Below are 18,928 nucleotides of genomic sequence, written 5' to 3'. Positions count from 1 at the left end.
TTTATTTAGTAATTATATATATATATATATATATATAAATATATACATATGTACATTATAATAGTAGTGTATTTTCACACATTTCTAAAATTTTAAAACATTAACACTTAAAATATGAATTTATGAAAGTAGATAATTATTTAGTGAATGTTTTTAAAATGGTTGTGTGTGTAAATACTGGTATGTAAATATGTATAGTATTACAAATTTTTTTTGGAAAGATTTCACTTGTCACCTTTCGAATACTTTACATTTTTTAATTTAATTTAATAATAATGTGTGAAGTATATATTATAAGGAACATCATTTTTTGAATTTGCATATACTGATTTCTAAATTTTTAACTGATTTAAATCACAGCCTGTATGTATATGCATTTTTTATGTAAATTTAATTCAGATCACCTGTTTGGACTCTAAAAAGCTATTTATTATAATCAAGACTTGAGTAAAGTTTAAAAAGTCATTCTGGGAGAGTAATTTAAAAATTTCATTAAAGTACACTTTTGGAGCCATTTGAGTCAACCATGGTCACTCAGTAATTAGTTGTGGTAATAACAGCAGGTTTTGTGTGCGTGCATGCTCACATGAGCATGCACACTCACATGAGATGGTATTTTGGCATCAACATCATGGTAACAGAACATCCCATGTTTACTCCATAAAACTCAAAAGTTACCACATCTGAGTTTTTTATGGAGAATAAAGGTAGAGCCACTTTTTATTTGGTGTAGTCGTTTTTGATGTTAGAAAGAAACTAGTCCTTTTTAAATTGTGAGATGTAAATTAATTTTAATTTCACATCTTTTGCAAGTACAGCTCTGATTCTTTTAGATAAAACAGGTTAATGTATATTTCACAGAATTTACACATTTTATTTTCATAATTAACTTTTTAATATAACCTATAAAGATGTTTTCCGTGTGATTTTCTTTGAATTATTCAGTTGGAGATGACAACTTGCTCGATTTCAGTGTTTATGGTGTATCATTATTTTCTAAGTAACACTTTTGCCATATCCTTTAACAGAAAGAGCTGATAATTTTGCAAAGAAAATGTGCAGTATCATGAGGCTCTGTACTTAACTGAGTTCTAATCTCAAGTTTGGAAGAGGGGACTTGTAATTAGGAAAATTATTTATCATATTGAAAGAAACAGCATGGAAATAATGTTGAATCTTGTTTTATAGGTGTTTTTCCCCCTCCCTCTCTCTCTACCTTAATAGTATGTACATATTGCAGAAATAACATTTACAAAGCATAAATATACTCAGAGTTTGTAATTTTGTATTTATTTGCTTGCACAACATTCATTGAGTTTTAATGTTAAAATTTAAAATTCAGTTCCTCAACTTGATTTAGAACTGAGACTAATAAAAATAGAACCTTTTTTTTATTAACTGGTACTCTGTTATTTAAAAATAGTCTAAATTTTCTGTAATACCACCAGTAATTAAGATTGCAACATTAGTATCTCTCTGAAAAGTTGGTGTGAAAAGCCTAATAGCTTCTACAGTTACTTATTTACTTACCGGAATGCTTCCTACTACTACTACTACAATGAGATTCAAGATGGTGAAAATTAAAGTACATGGCTTATGTTTGCAAACGATTTAATATTGGCACATTTTGCAAGAAAGCAAGCTTATACAGCATCAACTAATAAAAAAAAATGAAAACTAAAACTTCCCACATTACCTGTCCATCCCCATTCTTTCTTTCTTGAATTTATTCCAACTACCTACATCCACAACAGCAGATGGCTGTTTGCTCCAGCAATCAAACACCCACTGGCTGAAAGCAAACCTCTCTCTTACTGGTAATTGAGGGCAGAATGGCCCTGTGTAGACTGCTGAGACGTTCTGACATCCATTTAGGGCTAAGCTTTGAACAGTATTTCTTAGTTGGTGTGAAAAGCCTAATAGCTTCTACAGTTACTTACTTACCGGAATGCTTCCTATTTAGAATTTGCTGTTGATAACATCATCAGTTGGTTCCACAACATTGAATTTAAAAACTGAGACCACAGTAGTTGTTTTTAAGTAAATCCCATATCAGTACATTGTGATCAGTGGGTCTTTTACTGCAGTCTTAATACATAAAGAATCGCTACTGATAATCGGATCAAGAATATTGCTTCCTCTTACCTCTCTAACATGATGTTGTAGAAAACAGTCATCCAGTAAATCCACAAAAGTCCTGCTAGTGTATGAAGTGACAAATCCACAACTTCCAGTCAATATCTGGAAAGTTAAAATCCCACATAAGACATTCTGATTTACTGGCCCACTCCGTTTCTCTGTATAGCTGTTTGTTGTACTCATCACAGTCATTAGGCCTATAACACTCCTGCTCTATTTTCATTTTCCTAGTGCTTGTGTCACACCATATTAACTCAACATTGCTCTCGACCCCCGTGACATGATTCTTAACTAAGAGCACAATCTCTCTCTCTCCCCTCCTGCCCTGTTTATTATTATTTTAAGCCTTTTCACCTTTATGAGATTTTTTCATCCCATGCATGGGGTGGTTGGTTACTATTATATTGTTATTATTACTATTGGTCAAGGAACTCTTACTATCCTACAGGTGTTTAGGATTGTGACTCTAGAATCCATGTAAGTTTTCTCTGGTAGGCCTATTTCTGCTAAGTTCTTATGGAGGCTCTTTGGCACCGTGCCAATGGTGGACATGGTGATAAGGATGGTTGTTACTTGTTCCACTGCCACATTTCTTTTACTTCCTGCCTTAGGTCTAAGTACATCCTGATCTTTTCCTTGTATTTTTTCTGGAGCTTGCTAGTGTTGGGCACCACTATATTGATCAGGCAGGTAACTATTTCCATCTTGTCAGTGAGGGTCATGCATGGTCTGTTGTGTAGATTTGTCTTGTTTGTTATTATGGCACAGTCCCAGTACAGTCTGTGATTATGAGTCTCTAGTATGGTCTGAGGGTTGTACTGGTAATATAATAAACTTTCTTTGATTAGCTGGTATTTTTGCACTAGCTTATGACGTATTATCCTGGCCACCTGTCTGGGTGATCTTGCATCCTGTGGTGATGTGCTGGATTGTTTTTTGAGCATCAGCAACATCTGTAATCTGTTACTCCAGTGTCCTTGGCAGTGTATTTCCTGTAGTTCCTGATGTTGATTACCTGGTCTTGGATGGTGAGCATGAATCATTTGGTCTCGGGAAAGATCCTTCTTTTCGTGAGCCAAGCATTGGGAACTATCTTAAATGTACTTTTATCAATCAATATACCTGATATACCTTCATCAGTATCATTAATAAATATAGAAAACAACAATGGACCCAGCACTGAATATTGAGGGCTCCACTAATAACATCAGTCCATAAAGAGAATTGTCCATTAATAACCACTGTCTTCTCCCATGCAATCATCCATCCCTTTATCCAATGTAGTAACTTACCCTTAAAGCCACATTGCTCCAATTTGACAAAAGACAGCAGTCTTTTATGTGCAACAGTATCAAAAGCTTTATTATTATTATTGCCATATTGGGCAAGGAAACAAGTTTATAAAGCATTAGTTAAAAAAAAAAAAAACCTCCAACATCACTTGTCTGTCCTCTTCAATAATTTGTCTAGTTCTTCCTTGAATTTATTCAAACTGCCAATTTCCATATCAGAATGAAGTTTGCTTCAACAGCCAACCACCTGCTGGCTGAAGGCAAACCTCCTCCTTGCATCTTTCTTGCAATCTTCAATTTGAATATGTGTATTCTGAGCAAGAGAGAGAATACAATCAGCATTGAGCTTGCTCAGTTCATTCAAAACCTTAAAAAACAGATGGCTAGTCTATCAAGCGTGATATACCTTCATTAATATCATTGATAGATACAGAAGACAAGAATGGGCCTAGCACAGAACCCTGGAGACTTCACTAGAAACATTACTTTACAAAGAGAAGTGTCCATTGATAATAACTGTCTTCTTCTACTCAACCTCTTTATCCGGAGCAGCAACCTGCCCTTAATACCACACTGCTCCAATTTGTACAGCAGTCTTTTGTCCAAAGCTTTCCTGAAATCCAAGTATATGATATCAAAGTTATTTTTTTGCATCCAGTTGTTTTGTGATCACATAATTATATCCAATAAAATTGGTCACACAAGATTTCCCCTTACAAATCGAGGCTGCGTCTGAAGTATAATTGCTGCTTGTCTAGATGATCCTGTGTTACTTCTTTAACCATGATTCTATTATTTTCCCTGGAACAAATTAAACTAACAGGTCTGTAATTACTCATGTCACCATTTGATCCCCCTTTGTGAATTTGTGTTACATTTGTACATCTCTAGTCTGCGGGCACCTCCTCTGAATCCGAAGATGCTCTCATAATTATGGCTAAGGTTTTGCTGCCTCCCTTAACATTATAAAATAGATACCATCCACTCCATTATGTTTAACTTCAATAATTTCTCTTCCACTTTCCTCTCAGTTATTACAAAATCATTTAGCTCTCTGTTAGTTTCATAAATTTCTGACATCCAGTTCTCTAAAGAATTGTGTGAATGTAGATGCAAAATACTCATTCAGTTTTTCAGCAGCATCGTCAACAGTCAAACCACGAATATCAAGTGGACCAATCTGATTTCTCCCTGATGCTTACATAAGTAAAGAAGTCTTTGTTGTTTTTCTTTGTATTCTTCACCTGAGATTTAGTAATAGTATTTGCCATATAAGGCAAGGAAGCCACAGACTTTTGCTACTGTTGGGGGGGGGCACACAAGTAGATAAAATATAAGTTATGCATCCCTCCTCACACGCCGACCGGGCTAGCCGAGTGGGTAAAGTACCTGCCCGGCAACCCAAAGGTCGCGGGTTCGATTCCCGCCTCGGGCTTGGATCAAAAGTACTGCAAAAACCTTGGGAGGTGCAATATGGCCACAGAAACCGATGCGCCAACAACTACCAAATCAAAAAAAAAAAAAAAAAAAAATCCCTCCTCACACAAACTATCCAGATTTTTTATAATCTGCCTTTGCTTGCCTAACCTCCTTTGTGACTTGATTACAGACTAGTTTATATCAACCATAGGCTTCTATGTTACCCAATGATTTATATGCAACCCATGCACTTTTCTTCTCTGCCCTGAGTTTCGTTAGTTTACCTGACATCCATTTAGGCTGAAAATACCTTGAAGAGTATTTCTTAATTGGTATGAAAAGCTTATTAACTTGTTTAATTAATTCTTTGAGTGCTTCCCATTTAGAATTTGCTGATGGTAACATCAGTTGGCCCACTGTATAGAATTTAAAAACTGTCTGAGGTCACTGTAGTCACCTTTACAAAGGCAAAACCTTTACCCTTGATTGATGGTTGTTACATCTTTAAGTAAATCTCATATCAGTACACTGTGAACAATGCCACCAATTGGTTATTTATTTGCAGATTCTTAATGCATGAATAATCGCTGCTGATAATCAAATCAGGAGTATCACTTCCTCTGGAAGGCGCCTCCGTAGCCAGGTGGGAAGGAGCAGCAGTGCGTAGCACACGCTTCTTGATTAGACCGGGGTTCGAGCCCGTCACCACCAAATACAGAGGATGTGGAAAGGTCAGGGAATGACCACCGCATATCCCGGAGCAATATGGCCTTAGTTGCTAATGCTCCTAAAAACCAAATAACAACAACAACTTCCTCTGGTTGCCTCTCTAATATGCTGCTTTAGAAAACATTCATCCAATAAATCCACAGAATCTTGCTAGTGTACAAGTGACCAACCCACAAGTTCCAGTCAATATCTTGTAAGTTAAAATCCATTATTTGCAATCTGATTTACAAGCCCACTCTTATTTCTCTGTACAGTTGTTCATCGTACTTATCAGTCATTAGATCTACAACACACTTTTACTCATTTTTGCTTTCCCAGTGCTTATGTCACACCAAACTGACTCAACATTGCACTGCCTTAAGATTTTATGTGCTTCTTAACTAAAAGCATAACCTTTCCACCTCTTCTACCTTTTTGTACACATTGTACTCCCCATATTCAAATTCTTCATTGGAATTCTGCAATACCCCAACTGTGTCTGCATTGGATATCTTCAAATTCATTTATTATGCTCTTAGTTTGGTGTACATGCAAGTATACATCTATCTTTTCTTACTCTTAGTTACCCTAACACAGTCCATATATTTACTTGGTGATAACTCCTAACAGTCCTTGAAATACCCAGCACCTTACTTTCCAATAGAAGCTGTCCAAGAATCACTTTCACTTCTCCCATTACTGCTAATCTATTAGTCCATGTATCCCCTGAAGCAGGGCCGCTGCAAGTGGGTAGGCGAGGTGAGTTGCTTACGGGCGACAGTTCAAGAAGTTGCAGAAATATTTTTTCGATATTGTTTTCTGATTGGTTAACGCTTATCGGTATTCAACATTTAGGGCAGCAAATTTTATTTTGCTTACTGGCGGCACATAGGAATGCAATGCTACTGCCATGAAGCTAGTTTTCTGACCCACCTAACACTGCTTTGATAGCATTAGCATCAGAAATATTCTTGCACCCTTTCTATTTAAGTGTATATCTTTGCTGTAGAAGCAGTCTCCTGTTGACAAACACAAACCGCACTGAGAAAAATTCTACTCCAAGAGCCTTGCACGATCTTTCCAAGGCCGAAATGATTGACAAGGCTCTCATTATATGCTTCCTCCAATCGTGTCTGTGCAGAATTGCAACCACTTTCAAATTTTACCCTAACCTGTGGTTTTTTTTTTTTGGTTTGGTGTTATATTTATGTGCAAGATTTTTATGGCTAATGGCCAAGCATGAAAAAAAGGTTGTGTTTTTTTTTTTTTTTTTTCTCCTTTTCCTATAGAAGAAAGAAATGGAAAGATCATTTGTGTAAGCACTTGATTTACTTCAGTTAACTGTTTCAACTAACAAGCTAAAAGTTATATCCAAGATAGCCTAACAATATTCTTTTCAAATTATTGTGCGTCACAATTTCCACCATGTTGACCTTTGCTGTGTCACTGATTCTTTCTAAATATGTAGACTGAAAAACTAATCATGCTCACTCATTTGCTATTTATAAACTTTATTAAGCATATTTAGAATATACAAGTTTAAGAATCCATTTTTACAGCCTACAATAATATTGATAACATACATATAGATAATTTGCCAAGTTTCTTTATTCACTCCTGATAATGCTGTCCTTTTGTTTTAATCAACCAGCAAAATCGACCCCATGCTTATCTGAAATTTAAAGAGTGATTCATAAGTAATGAATTGCATAACAAACATTAGATCTTAACTAAAAAATAAACGCACGTGGTGTAATAAACTACGAATTGGAAATTCATTACAGAACTATTAGTGATATTTCGCAATACTTTGTTTATTAGTAGTGGGCTACAACAGTAGTATGAATGGCATCGATTTAATTGTCTCATATTGTGACTACTTTCTTTAGTTAACTTGATATTGCACTACCTTGAATAAGTAATACTTATTCAAGGTAGTGGAGAAGATTATTGTTACTTATTCTCAGCAGATACCACCACCCAGGCGGCACCGTTTCAAAGCTTATTGGCCTATCATCGGTGGGCAGGTAGGTATCCTGGTGTTGAAGTCATGCTAACCCAGTTATTAAGTTTAACTCCACAATATGAGATATTCCAAATGGTGTACATAGTAATAATACTAAGAAAAATAAAGTTCAATAAACTACAAATTGGAAATTCACTACAGAACTCATATTTCACAATACTTCGTCGTGCGCCTCCGTAGCCAGGTGGGAAGGAGCAGCAGTGCGTAGCACATGCTTCTTGATTAGACCGGGGTTCGAGCCTGTCACCACCAAATACGGAGGATGCGGAAAGGTCAGGGAATGACCACCACATATCCCTGAGCAATATGGCTGTAGTTGCTAATGCTCCTAAAAAAAAAAACAAATAACAATACTTCGTAGTAGTGAACTACAACAGTAGTATGAGTAGCATCGATTTAATTGTATCTCATTGTGTTGACTACCTTCACGAGTTACCTTGATATTGCACTACCTCGAATAAGTAATCCTTTACCAATGGAGAAGACTTGTTACTTATTCTTGGCAGATACAACCCCCAGACTGCACGCCGATGATAGGCTTATTGGCCTATCATTGGCGGGTAGGTATTGTGCAGTTTATACTTCATAACTAAGTCGGCATGATTGCAACACCAGAGTACCTACCCTCCCATCGACGATAGGCCAACAAGCCTTGAAACTGCTGTCTGGATGATGGTATCCACCAAGAATAAGTAACAGCCTCCATTGGTGAAGCATTGATTATTCGAGGTAATGCAATATAAAGGTAACTCGTTAAGGTAGTCAGAATATTCGATACAATAAAATTGATGCTACTCGTACTACTGTTGTATTTCACTACTATGAACAAAGTATTGTGAAATATCACTGAAGATTTAATAAAACAACACACACACAGGCCACTTTATTAGGACAATAGAAGTTTCAGCTGTGAAGTCTTGATAAAGTAATACTGGCATGTGATGCAAGAAAGCAAGTGTATGAGCTTATGGAGCATCAGCCAAAAAAAAAAATCATAACGACAGTTGGAAGTTTGTTCCAGCAATTAACCACCCACTGGCTAAAGGCAAATTTCTGCACATCTATTCTACATGTTTTCTTAATTTGAATTTATGCCCCCTTAGGTTTGTAATCTGAAAAAGTGGAAGGATTCCATCAGAATTCAGTGTGCTCGATCCATTCGAGGACGAATGGATCAAGCTCATGGATATACCTCAATCAGATCACTGCGCAAGTGCCTAGTCTCCAGCCACTGTAATTTGCAGAACTTAAGCCTCTCTTGGTAAGAGGATCCCTTCATTCCCCTCACCAATCTTGTTGCCCTTCTCTGTACACGCTCAAGTAAATCTACATCCTTCCTAAAATGATGCCTTCACACCTGTATGCAGTACTCAAGACGTGGCCTGACCATTGCCTTATACAGAGGGACAATCACCTCCTTTTCCCTGCTAGCAAAATTCCTATATATCATTGACAAAACCCCATGACCTGCCCTGGCAGCCTGTCTGCATTGCTCAGAAAACTTCATATCTGACTGCACAATTACTCCCAGGTCTTTTTCATTTTCTACCACCTTAAGTGTAGTACCACGCAGTTGGTACGTTTCTCTGGGGTTACTTCTACCCATATGCAGTACTTTGTATTTGTCAAGGTTAAACTTCAGTTGCCACTTCCTAGCCCATCTGCCCAAATTTTCTAGATCCTGTTGCAGTAGCACACTGCCATTAACAACCATGCCAACCTTTGCATCATCTGCAAACTTCGACACTAAGCCTGATAAACCTTCATCAATATCTTTGATAAATATACAAAACAGTGGACTCAACACCGAACCCTGTGGGACCCCACTAATAACATTAGTCCACGAAGAGCAGCACCCATTGATTACCCATATGTTTCGGTAATGAATATTATCCCGAGTTACCTTTATTGACTTTATTTTTCCCCGTTCAACTTGTATGTATTAATTTATGATGTTACGTTTGTAATAATTAGGTCGCTATATTTATTTAGTTAAAAAAATACAGTTCAATTGACAATGAAATTTAATAAGATTAATAAATTTTACTGATTAATTGATACTGCTATACTCGCTATCTAGTTTTCCCTTAAGGTTTATTATGCTAGCACACGTTTTAGCTTATAACAATGGTGTCATGTTATGAAATTAATCTAATGGACACACGAGGTATTATTTACTTTCCAAATCGCGCTATCTAAATTCAATATAAACCACGGAGCTTGACTATGCCTATTAAGCTACTTTACCTGTCCACACTTGGATTTGATACCCTTACCGATACTAGGAATATAAAGCAACTCTAAAAAATAAATTAATATGCCAATTTAAGTCAATAAAAAAGCAAAAACAGCTCTATTTGCTGGAGTCGTAAAAACTTCGTCTGTACACATGTACTCTCACACCCACTTCTCAATAGCTTCCACGATTAATTCCTCGAATGCTTCCCACTTAGAATTTGCTGTTGGTAACATCATCAGTTGATCCCACTGTACAGAATTTAAAAACTGTCTGAGACCACTGTACTCACCTTTAGGGAAGCAAAAACCCTTTCCTTTACCCCTGATGGTAATTATATCTTTAAGTAAATCCCACATCAGTACACTGTGATCAAAGTATCTGGTTTCCACTCCTTCAGAGTGAAGAATGCACTACGAAAGAACATATTAAATTTATTTAGTGATATCTCAACCTTACCATTGAACAGTTAGTTGTTCACTTTATATAGGGTATTGTGGCTAGTAATGAAGATATATTTTCACATCTATTTAAAAATGAGTGCACTAAATAGAGAAATTTTACTTTAAAATTGGAAAAGCCACAAGCAAACCTTTGATCTTAAATTAGCAAATGGGGGACTAATGGGCCATACATGAGTTCAACAAAGTTGAAATCTGCCTGAAGTTTTTTTGTCTGTCAACGTTCTCAAAAATTTGTAGATTAAAGCGGTCAACACTAGCGTTAGCAGGAAAGATCCATATCCCGACTAGTGCCCAAATAATTTTATCGGCCATGGAGAACAGGATCGCATGGACTTCCAAAGCGGGTTGTGATTATTGGCGTGCGTTTAGCAGGTGCTACAGCAGCACTTCTCAAGGGTTCAGAACCAGCGTTATTCGATTCTAACGAATGGACAACTCCCGAAAACGTCCGTGGAAGGAACAGAGGCGACTGTAACCGAAAATGTAAAGTAAGGCTGAGAACAAAGAGCTCAACATCTGGATTGGATGAAATGAATCCGTTATTTTCAAACAGCATTTATGGGAACAACCTTCCATCTTTTGTTATGGAAGTGAGTAATTTGAATAAAATCAAGGAAGAACGACAAATTATTGGAGGAGATAGAAAAGCGATGTGGGAACAGTTTGGGGGGGGGGCTAATATTTTATAAACTTGCTTTCTTATAGCATTTGCCCTACCAATACTATGACACCAACTAAAAAATTTGGCGGCCGCGAGCGTGCGGACCACAAAGAAAACACAGGAAGCTGAGTCTTGTGTTTATAGCCCTAGGTACTCTGGTATTTGTAGGTTCTACATACTCTCATTCCAAGGCCACATTATACTCAAAGTATTAAAATTGTCCTTGCGTTAAATCTAATTTTTGTTCTTAAAGAAATTCGAAAGCATTTCTATGAATTTGGTTCTGAAGTTTTATCGGCACTTCACACAGTGTCTAATGGAAAGAGCCCTGACAGAAGTACTTAAAGAAAGTCATGTAATACGATAAACTTTGAAGGAAAATACACAAATGGAGGAAACCAATAGAAATCATCCTTTTGTGCAGGGGCGGTTCGTCCATAGGCACTGCAGCGCCCCAACTATTTAAATCTAGATATACAGTGAACGGAGTTATGAAATTTTGTGAAGAACAATGCAACGCCTTGAATATTTTTATTAACAGGACCCACATATAGTATGAGCATCCTCTATTTCCAGTAATCATTTCAATAATCGAATAAAAACACGAAATCGTTTCCAACTTTGAAATTTAATTAACTGTAGGCCTCACTGTACGCCAGGCAGTGACACATTTTGCATCCAGTGAATATCTCGTAGTTGGTTGCCAATATACAATTTTTATAGGCGAAATAAATCAAAGTCACTGTAAAGCACAAAGTTTCATCATTGACCATGATGGGTGTGTAGCCACAATGTTGGTGTCTTTTTGTTATTCGCCCGAATTCCATTAAGTAACTAAATAATATCAGTGTTAAGTCAACATTCAACAGTGTGATTACAACTTAATTCACTCCAGGGGCTCACATCTGGTGAGTATGGGCTTGGCACACCCAGGGTCCTTGGCACACCCATAGCTAGATATCATCATTTTTCTCTTCCTTGGTGATTCCCTTCTACATCTCTCTCTCTCTCTCTCTCTCAGGGTAACTCGGGACTTTTTTTTTTTGGCTGGTGCAGCATAAACCTCAGGCTTTCTTGCACCATATGGCTAATAATAATAAATTGCGAATTGAGCTTGAACTTGGTAAGTTGAAGTTACATTATGGTGATGTGTAAGTAAAACATTATTTCTGCGACACATGATATTGTGAAATTTGATTCGATCATGGCCTCCATGCAATCCGCATGAAGTAAATCGCTTGAAAGTGAATAAACTTCAGCAACTTAGTTTTTCACAATTATCTCTCCAAGAAAAAAAAAATGCGATTAAAAAAAAAGGTCACCCCACACCAAAGATTCAAATTTCTCAGTGGGGAATAAGTAATAATAAGAAATATATTCGCAGTTTTAAAACTGAATGGTACCAAAGGAAAAGTTGGCTTCGTGATTGTGAAGTTAAAAATGCATTGTTTTGTTTTCCATGTTTACTGTTCGGAGGTAACTTAATGTGGACAAAAAGTGGCTTTACAAACATAAACAGAATGAAAGAAAAAATTCTAAAACATGAGTTCGAAGAAACTTATTGATAATGTGATTTCACTATCGCTTTTAGGAAGCGCAAATATTAAAGAACAGCTTAGTGAGGCCTGCAGACTTTCGATCTGCAAACATAACAGAAAAGTTACCAAAAATCGTGAGATATTATGTAAAAAATTTGGTTGCATTAAATTTTGTGGACAATTTGAAATTCCTTTAGGTGGACATGACGAAAAAGACGATTCTAAAAATCCAGGAGCATTCAGAGGATTAATAAATTGTGCCTGTACACTAGATTCCAATTTAAAGAACTATTTAGAAAGTAATGCAGCATTTAAAGGCAACTTTAAAAACTATTCAGAATGATAGTCTTGACTGTTTGCTGCAAATATGCTGGGATGAAATAAAAAGAGAAATTAAAGAAGCTTCATTCGTAGCTGTCATGGCTGATGACAACAGATGTTTCAGAACATATAAAAATGGTAATTGTTCAGAGATATTGAGACATTTTTGAGCATTTTTGGGGGGTTTTCACTCCGGAAAACCAAACGGCAGACGGAATATCAACGTGCATTCTACATCAGTTAGACATAATCCTCGAAGGGAATGCCCAAAAACTGGTTGCTTAGAAATTTAATGGCGCAAGTTTGATGAAAGGCAAGAAAGGGGAGAGTTCAAGCTAAAATAAAAGAAGTGTACAAAAATGCACATTTTATTCACTGTTATGCACACCAACTGAATCTGATGATGAGAAATGTAGCAAGTAGTTCCCGAGATTCAAGAATATTCTTTTCGAACCTCATGTCGATACCAACATTTTTCTCGAGGTCACCACAGCATCTCTCTGTTCTCAGAAAGCATATGAACAGCAGTCTTTCCCCACCTTCCCCTACAAGATGGAACTTCAATATACGCGCTGTGAACAGCATTTATGAAAATTTTGAATCCTTAAAAAAGTGCATGGAGGAACTACAAACGACAGTAAACGCAGATAAGACGATTTCAGAAGAAACTGGAATTTTGCACATCTTGAGTAATGAAACATTCCAGTTCTGGTTAGAACTTTTCCATCAGCTAATACCTCTCGTGGAAGTTATTTATAATCAAATGCAATCTCGAGAAATTGAGGCAGTTAAAATACATGAATATATAGAAAACTAGGAATGCCATTCTAAAAATCATGAATTCAATGTACCGTGAAAATCCTTCAAAAACACTCATGATTGAAGCGAAGGAAGTATGCCACTATATAAGTGTTGACATAGGCGAGAGATAATCTTTTACAAAGCAATTAATTGCTGCTAAATTGTTTAACAAGGAGAACTTTATTTTTCGTAGGAAAATGCCCATGGAAGAGATATGGGAGACTACTGAGGCATATCTCATGATTGAAAGAGAAAACTTCTTACGGAATTACAAGTTTTCTAAAGCAGACATGATCTACACAATTATTGCAAATTAACTGACGTGCTGAAATTTATCTCAGAAAATAATCTAGCTGAAGTTCTTGGTGAACTTACAAACCTCAAACGTTTTTTGACCATTCCGATGACTACTTCAGAGCCGAACGCTGCCATTCGACATTAAAATGAATAAAAATATTTTTAAGCACTATGAATGAAGAAAGGCTAAATGCTCAAGCAATGCTTTCGAAAGAGAAAAGCTTGGTCAACAGTGCACCAAACTTGAATGAAAAAGCTATTAATCTATTTTCAACAAATAAAAACCGAAGAATGTATTTTGTTTTTAAATAAAAGTTCAAGCCTGTTAATGGTAAATGTCTAGTTAATGTTTTGTAGTATTTTTAACTTGCTTATTATTATTATTGTGTATGTCTACATGTCTTACGACCAAGGCAATTTAATGTAACTTTAAGACGCAGCACCCCCAAATATCAGAGTCACGAGCCCCCACTGATAATAGGCCAGTATTAATTATTGCCAATTAAATTAATACTGTAATAAATTAATTGAAACTATATTGAATTAGAATTATATCAATTTTTATTAAATCAATGTTAAATTCATTTATTTATCAAACAATAATTCAATAAAACTTAGAGGTTCATTTATCATATTTGGCCAAAAAGTTTTTGTCATGCCTCGATATTTATGCAAGATATGCCACATATGAAAGCAAATCTTGTAATATTTATAATACTGTACTTTATAATTTTTGGGGGGTTGGCTTTGAATTATTAAGAGTGTGTTTACTTCGTAATCTGCCATGGATACTCCTTGTTTAAAAGTGTACATGAAAAATTCATGCGGATTCACCCGTCGAAAGGTTTGCCAGTTTGAGCTCCGCTTTCCAAGGTGAGTCGATCGAAACAAAAAAACTACATCTTTTCTACGCCCCTGCTTATCTAGTAGACGAATTATACCAAGAAATGTTGGCTTTGTCAGATTATTTGCGAATTTGTGTGGCTCAATGTGCTTAATTTGGATTCAGTTGTGCCAGTGGAACGTAAGGAGCTTTTAATCGTGAGGTGGGGGGGGGTCATTTAGCTATACTGATATAGTTGTTTTTTTTGAATTTTTTCAGTCTCCAGAGAGATAAACCATTTGTATACATCATGCACCAATATCTCATAACTAGAGCTTCCTTGAAGTTAACATAGATCAACCAATTCCAAATTAGTAGTGATCTCTCTATGCATACCGTGATATTAACAGTAGCATTAGTAGAGGCATATGATGCAAGAAAGCAAGCAAGCTTAAGCAGAATCAGCCAAAAAAAAAAAAAAAAACCGCTCCCATTTCACCCCTCCGTTCCATATACTCCAGCTCAGCCTTAAATTTATTTAGGCTATCAACTTCCACAACAAGAGATGGAAGTCTGTTCCACCAATCAACTACCCGCTGGCTAAAGGCAAACTTCCGCACATCTATCATATACAACAATTTCTTTTGTCAATTTGAATTTATGCCCTCTCAGGTAATTATTCTGAGCAAGAGGAAGGATCCCATCAGCATTGAGCATGCGCAAACCATTCAAGCCTTTACACACCTCAATCAGATCACCTCGCCGGTGCCTTGTCTCCAGACACTGTAACTTGCAAAACTTAAGCCTTTCTTCGTAAGAGCAACCCTATGTTACAGTCACTAATCTTGTTGCCCTTCTCTGACTCGTTCCAACAGCTCTACATCCTTCTTAAAATGATACCTCCAGACCTATATACAATACTCAAGGTGTGGCCTGACACCATTGCCTTATACAAGGGGATAATCATCACCTTATCCCTGCTAGAAAAATTCCTGTATATCATTGACAAGACACTATGAGCTACTCTCAGACCGTCTGCACTGCTCAGAAAACTTCATATCTGCCTGCACAATTACCCCCATATGTAGTACTTTACATTTGTCAATGTTAAACTTCATTTGCCAATGTTAAACTTCATTTGCCACCTCTCAGCTCATCTGCTCAATTTTTCTAGATCCTGTTGCGGCAGCGTACTATTATTAGTGTCCTTAACAACCCTGCCAACCTTTGTTTCGTCTGCAAACTTGGATATTAAGCATGATATACCGTCATCAATATATCATTTATAAATACAGAAAACATTGGACCCAACACTGAACCCTGAGGGACCCCACTAATAACATTATTCCACGAAAAGCAGTGTCCATTGATTACCACTCTCTGTCTTCTCCCACTCAACCATCCCTTTATCCATAGCAGCAATTTGCCTCCAATACTACATTGCTCCAATTTGTGCAGTCAAAAGTATGTGCAACAGTATCAAAAGCCTTTCTAAGATCCAAATGTAATATATGAAAGTTCCTTTGCATCCAGTTCCTTTGTGACCACATCATAGTATGCAATCAAATTGGTCAGGCAAGACTTCCCCTTAACAAACCCATGCTGTGTCCGATCTATAACTGAAGTCTTGTCTGGATGATCCTGCAGTGCTTCTTTAACTAGGGCCTCCATTAATTTCCCTGGAACAGAAGTTAAACTAACAGGTCTATAATTACTTGTCGCCCTTTGATTCTCCTTTGTGAATTGGGGCCACATTTACACATCTCCAGTCCATGGAAGCTCCTGAGCTCCTGACCCCTGAGTCCAAGGAAGCTCTCATAATTATGGCTAAGGGTTTGCTTACTTCCTTTGCTGCCTCCTTTGATATTCTCCAAAGGGTTAGGATAAAGAGCATACATTAAATGGTTAGAATGTGGTCACTTCGCCATGGATGCTTCTTATTTAAACGTATACGCGACATATTCATGCGGTACTCGCCCGGCGTAAGGATTGCCGGTTTCCCCAAAGTGACTCAATCAAAACGGCAAATAAATAACCTACGTAATCTTTTATAGGTCAAAGCAATGGCTCTAATCATAACCCCTGGCTCTGGAGACTTCTCTCTCGATGCCAGTTTCAACAATAAGACTTACCTTAAATTCGCTCCGAGGCTTGTATATGTATTCGTAAAAATGAAATTAGTTTTCAGTTGATCCAGTACTGCAAAAAAAGAAAGAATTTTTCAGATTTACAAACAGAAAACACAATTATAATTATAATGAATGCACTTCCTGTCTTTTTGTTCTGTTTCTACAGAGTTTATGTACATGCACATCTTGTAATTTTTGAAGGTGTATCATATAAAAGAAAATTCAACTGTATCCAATCAGCACAGTTGTATAATGCACTGTTGCCCATTCAAACTAAGGCTATGAGGTTTTAAAGATACTTACCAATGGTCAGTCTATCACGTTCTTCCACTTCTCTTTCAAAAAAATTGGCTGCAAATTCCAAGATATTTTTGGGCTGTCTGATCAATACTGATTGAACAAATGGTTGTAACAGATCACGTAGACCATGTGGCAATTGATATTTCATACCTGTTGATTGATAGTCCATTGTTTCCTACAATATATAAATATTTATCACCAGTGCTGTTAATACTTTTGAAATACATGTGGTTATTTCTAATGACCATAAAAAACTTCCATTTTTCTTTCCATAAATGTGCATTCGAATCTGAGTTTAATTATTTATTAATAGATAAGTACGATCCAGCTCGTGTTGACAGGCTAAGACTTGCTGAATTGCTGTTGTAGTAGGGTTTTAGGAGCATCAGCAACTAAGGCTATATTGCTTTGTGCATAGTGTCTTAAATTGCATGTTCTGGGGCCCATTCACGCCCTAGACCGACTAAGTCAGCCACGTTATGAAAAAGGCCCATAAAAATTCCTCTCGTCATCGACGGAACCCGAACTCAAGTCTTTTCCACTCGGTGTGGGAAGGACGGCGATTCTACCAACTTTGCTGTCCATGAGGGCAGCTGAATTGCATGAATAAATTTATTTTGATTGTCACTGAAGTTCGAGCCTGCATAAATTCAGGCAAAAAAAAAATAAAATAAATAAAATAATAAATAATAATAATAAAAATCAAGCAGCAACAAAATTTCTTTACAAAAAGAGGTTATCGACCTAGAATATTCATGAAGACAGGGTAAATAGTTTAAGAGAATTTACCCCATCATATGCAACCATTAAAAGTTGGAAGGCTGAATTTGACAGAACCCGTATCGAGGATGAACAGCGCAGTGGATGTCCATCAACACCAGTTAACAATTATTGGCTACATCCATCTCAGTCCAATTCGTGAAAAAAATTCTCAAATGAATTAAGTATGGCAAAGATACTCACGATGGAACCTCGCCTTTTGACACCAGATCAAGAAATGTCTTCTATTCAAAACAACTTTTAATTTCATTGTCGTGCAGATTCTAAACATTTTCTGGCCAGGTATGTAACTGAGTATGAAATGTGGCATCGTGTCTGTTAACAAGATTCAAAATTACAGTAAAAACAATGGAAACTTTCTAATTCACCGCCTCCGAATAAATTCACTTTAGTTTCATCGGCTAGTAGTAGTAGCAGTGGCATTTGATGCAAGAAAGCAAGTGTATGAGCTTATGCAGCATCAGCCAAAAAAAAAAAAAAAAAATCGCACCATTCCCTCCAAATGCCTGTCCAGTTCCTCCTTAAATTTATTCAACCTATCAACTTCCACAACGACAGATGGAAGTTTGTTCCAGCAATTAACCACCCGCTGGCTAAAGGCAAATTTCCGCACATCTATTCTACATCTGTCTTTTCTTAATTTGAATTTATGCCCACTTAGGTTCGTAATCTGAACAAGTGGAAAGATCCCATCAGAATTCAGCGTGCTCAACCCATTCAAGGCCTTATACACCTCAATCAGATCACCGCGCAGGTGCCTAGTCTCCAGCCACTGCAATTTGCAGAACTTAATCCTCTCTTGGTAAGAGGATCCCTTCATTCCCCTCACCAATCTTGTTGTCCTTCTCTGTACACGCTCAAGTAAATCTATATCCTTCCTAAAATGAGGCCTCCAGACCTGTACGCAGTACTCAAGGCGTGGCCTGACCATTGCCTTATACAGAGGGATAATCACCTCCTTTTCCCTGCTAGCAAAATTCCTATATATCAATGA

The sequence above is a fragment of the Mastigoproctus giganteus genome, chromosome 9, assembly GCF_048544385.1.
Source record: "Mastigoproctus giganteus isolate SK-2022 chromosome 9, ASM4854438v1, whole genome shotgun sequence".
NCBI lineage: Eukaryota > Metazoa > Arthropoda > Arachnida > Uropygi > Thelyphonidae > Mastigoproctus > Mastigoproctus giganteus.
Note: the sequence above shows the minus strand (reverse complement) of the source record.